Consider the following 11,068-nt stretch of genomic DNA (forward strand, 5'->3'; position numbering starts at 1 on the left):
AAACAAGATTTAGACAACATTATTTAAACAACAAATATTATGTAAACAACAATTTGACTGGTGATACAGAACAATTCAGATTCTACCCAAGTGTACCGATAGCTATTTGGATAACTTTAGTGTGTTTAAGCTACAGCCTGCCAACTGCGATTGCCAGATCTCGATATTTAGTAATTTTTTCTAGTTCTTTGTTGTTAATGTTGTTATCACTGGGTACTGCGATATCGATAATCCAAACCTGGCGATGTTCGATAATTGTGATGGCAGGTCTATTGTGTTCCGAATGCTGATCAGTTTGTATTCTAAAATCCCAGAGAATTTTTGCTGTTTCGTTTTCCAATACTGTCTCTATTTTAGGCTGCCACCAGTTAACAGAAGTGGGAAAGTCATATTTTTTGCATACATGCCAACGAATTGTTTTGGCCACTTGATCATGGCACTATTTATAGTCAGTTTGAGCTGTCTTGCTGCAGGCACCGATTAGATGTCACACGGTCTCATCTTTCCGATCACATAATCTGCATTTGCTGTTATTATTGATGTTAAAAATTTTTGCTTTTATTGCATTAGTTTGTAATGCCTGTTCTTGAGCTGCTAAAATTAATCCTTCTGTTTCTTTTTTAATATATCCATATTGTAGCCATTGCCACGTCTTGTTCACGTCAATTTTCTCCTCAGAATCTCTAAGAAATAGGCCATGCAAAGGTTTGTTTTTCCAGCCTTATTTTTATATTATTATTATCATTACTGGAATGCATTTTAAGTATATAAGAATTCTGAAATTGATAGTGTACAACAGTAGCAAATCATTATAACAAATTATTTAACACTAACATCTAGCTTTTTATTAAAGAAACACATACAATGAATGTTAAAATGAAGAATTATTAAGCGTTTAAGGATTAGTGATTATGAATTTAAATAATAACTTTCATAATAACTCTAAATTACTACTGATATTGATTTTAACACGAACATTCATATGAGATTTAGCATTAACATATGAATATTGACATATGCATTAACATTATAGAGTAACAGTATTCACAGTCTAATTCCGTCTTCAAACTTTCTTAAGATGGGGAGATATTCACGTATTCTGACTGGTTAAAGCATTTCTCCGAGCTCGGCAGTAACGAAAGAAAAAAGCTGCCATTATTATCAGACTCTCCAGAAAGTCAATGAAGGCAATCAGCGACACTCCAAGCCATATACCAATGTAGCCTCCAATATAGCTGAGAAGTTCGACACTCTGAAAGATATAAAAAGAAAAACAAATAAAAGATGTATCGAAAGTTGGGCCTTTATCTAAAAAACACAGATAACCTTGCTTTGATATCTAGTGTCAATTTGTTTTTAGCAACAATATTTCGTGCAATTTGCAAATTGCGATGGGAGAATAACATCAAAAACTAATAAGTTAAATTTATATAAACATACTATAAATGACTATCTTATTATAATCTTAAGTGATAAGTGAATTTTATCGCCCGATGTCAGATTACTACTGGAATGCGTATTGAAAATCTGATGAAGTAGCTTAAAAAAAGACCATGTTTGTTTTCTAGCACTACGTTTTCAAAATTAATAACCCCATTAGACTACTTATTTATAACCTTTGTTTATATATATATATATATATATATATATATATATAATTCATACTCAGTATAATTCATACTCTTACGTATGCCTATCCTAATGCTTATTAAATAATTCAGAAATCACATCTTTTAACCCAATTGCGGTTTGTGATAACCAGATTAGTGATCTCGTATGTGTTGAAAATTGTCTACCACCCTTTGACTAGAGACGAGAATGGTGGAAGATACTTTTCCACTCAGACAACCAAGTCTTCAAGACTGGAATTTACTTTAATAAAAAGACTGGCGCTTATTTCTGATTATATTACTTCGTTCCAATTTTATTTCCTTCCTGGGCATTAGGCTCAATGGCCTTTTACTGCCATTGATTTTCCGGTCCGTATACGTGATTGAAGAGAGAAAAAAATCGAGTTTTCTGGAGAAAATACTGTCACATAATAACAGTGTTCAACGATTCAAAGTGCACTTTGAAATCGTTGATAAGATCTCCTTCACGAACTAGACGCGAAGGATCCCAGGTCTTTCCCACCAAAGAGCCTCGTCGAATTCAATTATACAGAGGCTCATTACGATTCCTTATTTGTAAAACAAAAGCAAAATAGTTTCATGATTTGGCGTTTACCGATTTTTTGTTTTTATTCACATATCAATTCTTTAACCTTATGTTGCATAGACTAAATGACCATTAATGACCTCTAGTTTATGAAAGATTATAACTGAAAATAAGATCCTTAGCTTCACAAGGATCATATTTTCGGAAATATAAGGATATAAGGAAATAAGAATCTTTATTCTCAAAAGAAAGAAAATGTTATTAAGGAAGGAATAAATTAAATTAATGAAGTAAAAGATAGCCACCGTAAAATTCCATTATATCCTGACCTTCGGTAAGTATATAGTACCACCTTTGGTCAATGAATCAGGAATCGTTTCCTTTGAAACCTGGAAAAACTGTTTCCTTGTCCAAATATGGTAATCGTGAATATTCCTACCCGCTATTCAGATGAAATATGATCCACCTATCTCTCGATAACTAAAGGTGATTGAATGCGAATATCAATCTGACGTGCGCATCATCCTATTCGAACTGCCGAGTGAGATGAATTCTGTAAAACTGAGTGCTATTCATACTGCGACATGCAGTGCCTTATAACTGCCTTTTTACTACAAATTCTATCTGACAACTACTCACCGCTTCTGTGGCAGCTTTATTTCGTAGAGTCTGAAATGCTTCTCGTTGTATCGATCTAACTACAAGACAATTTTTTTTTAAGATTGCAGGTGTCTCAGAGCCACTTTCCTTGATAAGAAGTGTACTTTTCACATTGATAACGGATTCTCACCTTATCAGAATCGCCATTAATCTGTATTACAAAATGTTGGTGTTATGCCTGCGACTCCAGGAAAATGGCTTTTGTAGCACCTGTAATTGGGAGGAGAATAACAGGGCGGGGGATGACAGCCCATACTATTGAACTATGTGTGTTGATTTTCCTAAATTAATTAGTACTGCTAACAGTACTAATTAATTTAGTACCGATTAACACTTCGATGTAGGAAGCACAGTTCCTATTCCCAATGTAATGCATTCGTGTTTATTCTATAGTCGATTTTGCTTATGTATGGGATTTTTAAAAATCTAATTTCCTCTATAGAGAACAATCCAGTCGTTTTCTTCAATGCTGACTTTAACACACACACACACACACACACACACACACACACACACACACACACACACACACACACACACACACACACACACACACACACACACACACACACACACACACACACACACACACACACACACACACACACACACACACACAATCGAAATCTGTATGTTTTAAAATTATAACACAATTAAAAATGAAATACGTGTTGTTATCAATAAACAAATAAATTAAATTATAATTAAATTATAATAAAAAGGATAAAAAGTAATAAATATTTAAATTAAATTCCATGACATTAACTTCTTTATCTGTAAAATTTTCATCACTTCCCAAGAAATTCTGAAAATTTCTTAAGTAGAGAAAGTAAATTTTAATACAGATTACCTGAGTTACTTCTTCTCCCCCACATAGTTATTGGACATTAAGAAAATATAAATTTATCTGAAAAGTATTAGAAATATGTAAATCTGAACAAAATAGGGAAAATCCACTCAAAATAATTCGATCTTTACTGAAAGAAAAAAAAAACCATTACTCAGTTGAGTTTATAAACACATTATTTCATTATGAAGTGAAGTGTCATTTAATGAAAAGTTAATTATTTTTCATATTATTTACTGTCACTTCTTGATATGTTTGCAATATTCCACTCGTGATCTCTCTCTCTCTCTCTCTCTCTCTCTCTAATTTTTTTTGTGCATAAATTCAAAGTACATTACTGGAATCTTGCAATAAAAGTTTAACGAAAAATGCTAAGTGAGGTTTAGAATAAGATTTTGAAATAACCAAATATACTACCATATAGTAGAAGTTATTTTGGCTAACTATCTTTTGTCAATAGAAATACACATACTCTCACACATATATACATGCATCTGTAAAATTCTGAAATATTTCATCACTTCCCAAGAAATTCTGAAAATTTGTTAAGTAGAGAAAGTAAATTTTAATACACCCTAGCTGAGTTACGTTTTCTCCCCCACATAGTTATTGGACATTAAGAAAATATAAATTAAATGTATGTATGTATGTATACATACATACATAAACAAAGAAAGAAAAGGGAAAACATTTTAAGAGAAAAAAGAAAAAGGAAAAGAATACCGAGGCACCATATAGTTTTCATAACACAAGAGAAAAAAATCATAAAAGTGAGTAAATTACTATGGGAGGGAAACATCTTGGGTTCGAAGCAGTTAACATCTATTTAATAGTCAGACAGGAATACTGTATTACAAAATTTGTTACTGTATTACGTTGTTGCTGTAATACTGTATTACGTTGTGTGTGTGTACAGATACAACGGTGGACATTTCTATACAAGATACCCGATATGCCGCTTGATCATCCATCAGTGTTCCGGAACATCACTAAGGCATATGACGAGGAGTTAATAAACATGCCTAATATCAACTTGAAGCAATTATTAAAAGTATTAACATTAATGATTAATGTTAATAGTTTAATTAATTTAGTTTCATTCAGTTAATACTGAATTAAAAAGGGGGGAATTTTTTACTGGAACCTCATCTGTATTGAATTCGTAACAAACAGTACTATTTAATTTAGTCATAGTGACATTTCTCATCGAACATTAAGATTGCGAATCATTAACTCATTCACAAAAAAAAAAAAATGTTTTTAACTTACCTCATATTTTGGTTGGTATGAGTGAACCACTGTATTTCTGTCCAAGTAAAATCTAAGTTGTGCGGGAATCTCTTTGCTGACAAAGTATTCAATTAGAATATATATAAAGCACAATTCAGTAGATATAACACAATACAAGATGAGATAAAATACAGATGAGTAATTAATATATATAATATAGTGTGCCTTATTAATACAATAGTACAGAGACAAATTACAATAAAAAATACAGTATGGTGTGATATACAAATATTCACAACATGAGATGATAAAAAATAGAATTTATGATAATAAATATAATTAGATGTCTGTAACCAAGGGCGACAGCCCAATTGGTTATTTTGTCTATATAGGTGTATACAGGAGAATTCGATTACATAGATACATGTTAGATACAAAATTATTTGAAATACAGTATGTTTAGTAAATTATAAATCTTATTTGATGCATAATTATTGGATTAGTATGTATATTATTTTTTGGTATAAAGTTTCGGTAAAAACACTTTTATTTTATATGCCTAAAATATACTTCAACGTTATTTAATTTCAAATTATGTGATGAAATTCAAACGAATCAATTCCAAATTTAATAGAATACCAAATTAATAACATTTTAGGTTTTAATGAAACATCTGATATCGTTTTTAATTGATATATTGCTATCCATTAAGAATATTGAATGTTGGCCTGTCAGGAAAATGTTGCTGGACGTTAAGATGTTTATACTGGAAAGAATCCTTTGATAGGTCATGGAAAATAAACTATAATTAATTGAAGCTTATTTTCTATAATACATTATTGGCATTCCCTTAAAATTAAAATATAATTTAACCCTTGCTTCATTTCTAGAAGCTGGACCGTTCTTGAACAAACAGAAATTAGTTTAATTTTCAGTGTATATGTACTATTTTCGAACTTGGAAGCAATACATTCCAGTGCTTTATATTTGAGCCTATATATAATACATATAAATATAGAATGAATCCATTCTATAGGTCACAACTAAATGAAAAGTCCAATAAATATGATGCTGAAAACCTTGTATTTCAAGGTGCAGCACTTTGCAGTTGCAACAAGAATGTCTACTTTGTATAACAAACATACAGAGCAGATGAATTTGAGTTCAGTCTAATAGGGACGCTCTGATCAAGTGTCACTTGAGATTATTTTAGTTCTTTTTCTAAATCTGAAGTCGCTTTAATGCAATGCGCGGTGAGTTCACGTTTAAAGACTTGGAGGATATTTATTTTTATTATAGAAGTGAAGACGGAAATGCGTATGAGGCATGCCGGCTTCATCAAGAGGCTTTCTTGTGTCATCAAATCAACGTTCTGGAACATTCCATCGTGTTTATCACCGCCTTATGAGTGAAGTACAGTAAAAGTTCTGGAAAATAAAGAAAACATACTGAGTTTAATGTCATGGAACACAGTGGACTTATAAGAAGTTATATGCGTGCTTGCGAGACTGTTTATGGTAGAACCTGCATGAAATTCAACTTTAACTCTCCCATTTCTAGTTGGCTCAACACTTCTACTAGACGATGAATTTAGTCGCTTTGTAATTTGTCAGAAGTTCTAAACAGTGTCCTTTTCCCAGACGAAGTGATGTTCACTCGACATAGTATTTTGAATTATCACAACAAATTCTCCATCACGGCAGGTGCGGTTTATATTTTTAAACAGATTAATAAGGCTATATATTGTTTTACATACAGGCTTACATAACTTTTGTACCTTCTTTCGAAAATTAGCAGAAAATATTTTCCATGATGTGTTCGGTGACATTCCCTCGGAATGGAGAATCATGAGGATATGAAAGAGATCTTATGGCACTTCTGGTGGAAGGAAATATGGATTGATCGAAGTAGACCACTTACGTAGTCTCCTCAGTCATAATTACAATTAAATTATGTATGAATAGGACAATATATAACAAAAACTCATAGAGATAGTCTTTTGGATGAAAGTGAGCCAAGGTGCTCTGTTCTGTATCACATAGTAAATGTCAAATGGTTCATGAGCCTCACCTTGAAAAAAGGAGTTTGCTTAGGAATTGCCAAAACTGTTTTCTTGCTCTTTGTACGTTAGTTGACCTGTAGAGAGCAACCATACTGAACACCATTAGTGAAGGTGGACGTCTATGTTTGTATTCCAACCATCCCAGCTGCCGTTTTTGAACTGTTTCTATTGAGGGGGGGGGGGCTTTCTTCAAGAATTACAGAATTAGGAATATGGTCGTGCAATGTATAGCATAGTATTGTTAGAAGGCATGTTGCCTAAAAGCTATTGATGATATTAACTGCTCGTTAAGTAGTGATGTTCTATATCTGGGCACCATATGTAAATATATTTTGACTGAAGGTTTTGATCGTCAGTCAAGACATATTTGATGAATTTGACTGATGACAGATATTGTAATTCTTTATATTGCGATTGTAAGGCAGTGGATGTGTTCAAGAGAACTTCGGTATTTCAAGAAACCTCATTGATTTTTGAGTATAAGAGGTGTTACATATAGTTCCATTCGTTTAGAAGCATCCTGTTATAGATTTTTCAGAGCGATTCCTCTGTAATTTTCTGGGTTGTTGGATTGCTATTTTGGGGTATTGATATTATTAGGCCTTCTCTCCACTATAAAGGAATGCTGAATATAGCTAGAGCTGTATTACAGATATTTAACGGTTTTCAAAGCTCGTTTCTTCCATGTTTAATAGTCTCTGCAGTTATACCATCCAGTCCAGATATTTTCTAATATTTTGGGTTTTTAGTTCAGTTTCAAATTCTTGCATTCTAAAACTATTATTATATAATGTGAAGTTCTTTCTGGATCATAACTTCTGGCCAAGCATCTGTAATGAAGTTCATTGATGAATTATTTAATAGTTCTTCCACCCTGAGAGGTATTCACTTTTATTTTCCATATGTTGCGGTTTTTAGCTTTTAATTTTAGTCTATTGGGGTTGATGGTTCTTCATGCATTCGGCAAAAAATTAGTTTGTTTTGTACCGTTTCTTTTTACTGAGTTTGTATGGAAAGAAGAGTTAGGTCATTCCAGTGATATTCGTTCTCATTGTTGTAGGTTTGAAAGCACGACGAAGTTATATATGTACACTTACTATTCTGTGGTCTGAGTTAAGTTCTATACTGAATGTGTGTTGAAACAGTATAGAAAAATTCAGGAAGTTGATTGTAGACAGCATTCTTTGAGTTTTCGGAAGTTTTTTTGCAGTTGGTTAGACTATAATAAATTTAGTTTAATCCTTTGTCAAAGTGTAAGCAAATAAAGTTTGTGCCTGAAGTATCTTCATGACTAAGGCAACTCGTGGTAAAAGTGGACCAAGCTCTCATCACTCCTTGTCTCAGTATCTCCCATAATGCAAAGCACATCTCCTTGCGGACATGTATAATGCTATGCATTAAGGGAAGGGGCCACTACCCAGACCGGTTTCGACCTTTATTGAGGTCTTGTCAGTGGGAGCCAGACCCAAAGGCAGTGATACTAAGAAAGAAGCAATGGAGAAGTCACATTTACCTATACGAGTTGACAAAAGGTGTCTCACCTTATTTTTAAATTACTCTGGATTTAGAGAAAGATGTTGGAAGTTTCTTATTTTCCCCTCTACTTGGTTGGACTATAATAAATTTAGTTTAATCCTTTATCCAAGTGTAAGCAAACAAAGTTTGCGCCTGAAATATCTTCAGGACTGAGGCAACTCGTGGTAAAGGTGGACAAATTTATTATAAGCTAACCAAGTGGAAAACAAAAAGAAAAAATTTCCAACATCTTTCTATAAATCGAAAGTAATTTAATAATAAGGTGAGACACCTTTTGTCAACTCGTATAGATAAATATGACTTCTCCATTGCTTCTGTCTTAGTATCACTATTTCTGGATCTGGCTCCCACTGGTAATGGTGGACCAAGTTCTCATCACTCCTAGTCTTTCGTCAGTGGGAGCCAGACCTCTGGGTCTGACTCCCACTGACGAAACCTCAATAAAGGTCGAAACCGGTCTTGGTAGTGGCCCTGCCCTTAATGCATAGCATTATACATGTCCGCAAAGAGATGTGCTTTGCAATATGGGAGATACTGAGAAAGGAGTGATGAGAGCTTGGTCCACCATTACCATCAGTTGCCTCAACCCTGAAGATAATTCAGGCTGAGGCAACTCGTTTTCTCAAAGTTTCTTTGCTTACACTTGGATAAAGGATTAAACTAAATTTTTTGTAGTCTAACCAAGTGGAAAACAAAAACTTCCAACTTCATTCTCTAAATCCAGAGTAATTTAATAATAGGGTGAGACACCCTTAGGTAACTCGTATAGGTAAATGTGACTTTTCTATCGCTTCTGCCTTAGTATCACTATCTCTGGGTCTGGCTCCCACTGACGAAACCTCAATAAAGGTCGAAACCGGTCTGGTCCTTGCCCTTAATGCATAGCATTATACATGTCCGCAAGGAGATGTGTTTTGCATTATGGGAGATACTGAGAAAGGAGTGATGAGAGCTTGGTCCACCTTTACGACGAGTTGCCTCAGTCCTGAAAATACTTCAGGCGCAAACTTTGTTTGCTTACACTTGGATAAAGGATTAAACTAAATTTATTTGAGTTTTAATCTCAAGTCTCAGTGAATGCATAGGTATCGGTTATTGTTACTTTTCAGTTTGAATTATAAAGTTTGTGGCCGTTATGCTCTTGGAGACTTTGGAGATAGATGAGTTGTGAATATAGATCATTTTGTTGAATATGATCCCGATTTTTATATTACCAGATTTGTCTCCTTGTATATATAGACGAAAGTCTATTCTTTGCCATTTATTGTGACTTCATTCGACCCAAAATCTGTTCTTCACCTGTGTTCTTGGATGTAGACTGTATCGAGGTCTGCTGACACCCCTATAGTGCAAAGTAAATGAAAATTTAACGATTTCAGCAAGTTCTTATGATAAGTGGATTTCCCCAGAGTTAATATTTTGAGAGCTTGTGGGTTTTCGTGAGGGAATTCACCGACATGCTTCATAATTGCTCCTTGGGAAAAAGGAAGGTTGCAGGAGCACTGCATGATTTTTCTGAATCCCTTATTTCTTTTGTAATCAGCAAAATAATCAACATATGGGTGGTTGGCTCTGACATGCTTCACCAGCCAGCTTTGCCTAATGAAAGTTTATCCAGCGTGTGGTTTGTGTTTAGTTCTCCCTTCCCCCTCCTGAGTTACTCTGCCTAAATCTTGTGGACTTTTATTTGTGCAGTCATTTGAAATTGTGTGATGTTCTTAACTCCAGTTGGGAACATTAATTAACTGCAGAAACATGTTGAAAATGCATATACTGCCATCCAACACGAACAGAACCCTTGAGCCTTTAAGGCTGTCACTGGTTGCATGTCTAAGCTGTTGCTTGCAACGCAACATGAGTAGTTTTGAACATCTGCTGTGAATTATATTAATGGCACAGTGTTTTTGTCTGTTCCCAAGGGACTTATACTTCTTTCTCAATATTTTGTTGTTTACCTGCATTGCAGATTGTCGCCGTTTGTACTGAAACTACAAAGAATTGAACTTCGAAAATGCACGGTTGCTGACCCATATTTATTGGGATCGTCTTGTTAATTTTTGATTGTAAGCGGCCATAAAGTTAAAAAGAGTAGTATACACTTTTCAAGTTTATGACAGAGGTGAGGAATCACTCGATGTAAAATGAAACAGAAAATTTTAATTTTCGAATACTCACTTGATCGACGAAATATTCTTACCACTGCGAAGATCATTAATATCCCCCTGCAAGAAAAAAATATGCATGATATATCAATTACACTAAGTGATCATTTAAAAAAAATACAATTACGTCTTTCATTTGTTCCGCCTATAGCATATTCATACGATATAGGAAAACTATAATTTTTGAATACTTTCATTGCAGATTGTTTCTATTGCAATTCTTCAATCATATACAAAAATCATTTACAGGTATGATAAGTGATTTTAACATATGTTTTTAGGAAAAGTTACATTTTATTTTCTTCCTTTTTGGGAGCTTCATTTATAGTCTAAGATCGAAGTTAGTCACATAGTTTATGGATGTAATGTCTGAATAAAACATAGCGGTCAGCTCATTGTACAGCATATGGAGAG

The 11,068-nt window shown here is 33.7% G+C and overlaps 1 long non-coding RNA gene across 1 annotated transcript; it reads right to left on the reverse strand.

Annotated features, from left to right (window-relative positions):
• Positions 1-1,091: 1,091 nt before the first annotated feature.
• Positions 1,092-10,705, reverse strand: LOC150097428 (uncharacterized). Its single transcript, XR_016549657.1, has 3 exons — positions 10,668-10,705; positions 4,934-5,009; positions 1,092-1,252 (listed from the first exon to the last, which is right to left on the reverse strand). It is a non-coding gene; the product is annotated as an uncharacterized LOC150097428 (long non-coding RNA).
• Positions 10,706-11,068: the final 363 nt, after the last annotated feature.

This window comes from Typopeltis vanoorti, chromosome 17 (assembly GCF_054136105.1).
Source record: "Typopeltis vanoorti isolate ZY-2024b chromosome 17, IOZ_Tvanoo_1.0, whole genome shotgun sequence".
Classification (NCBI taxonomy): Eukaryota; Metazoa; Arthropoda; class Arachnida; order Uropygi; family Thelyphonidae; genus Typopeltis; species Typopeltis vanoorti.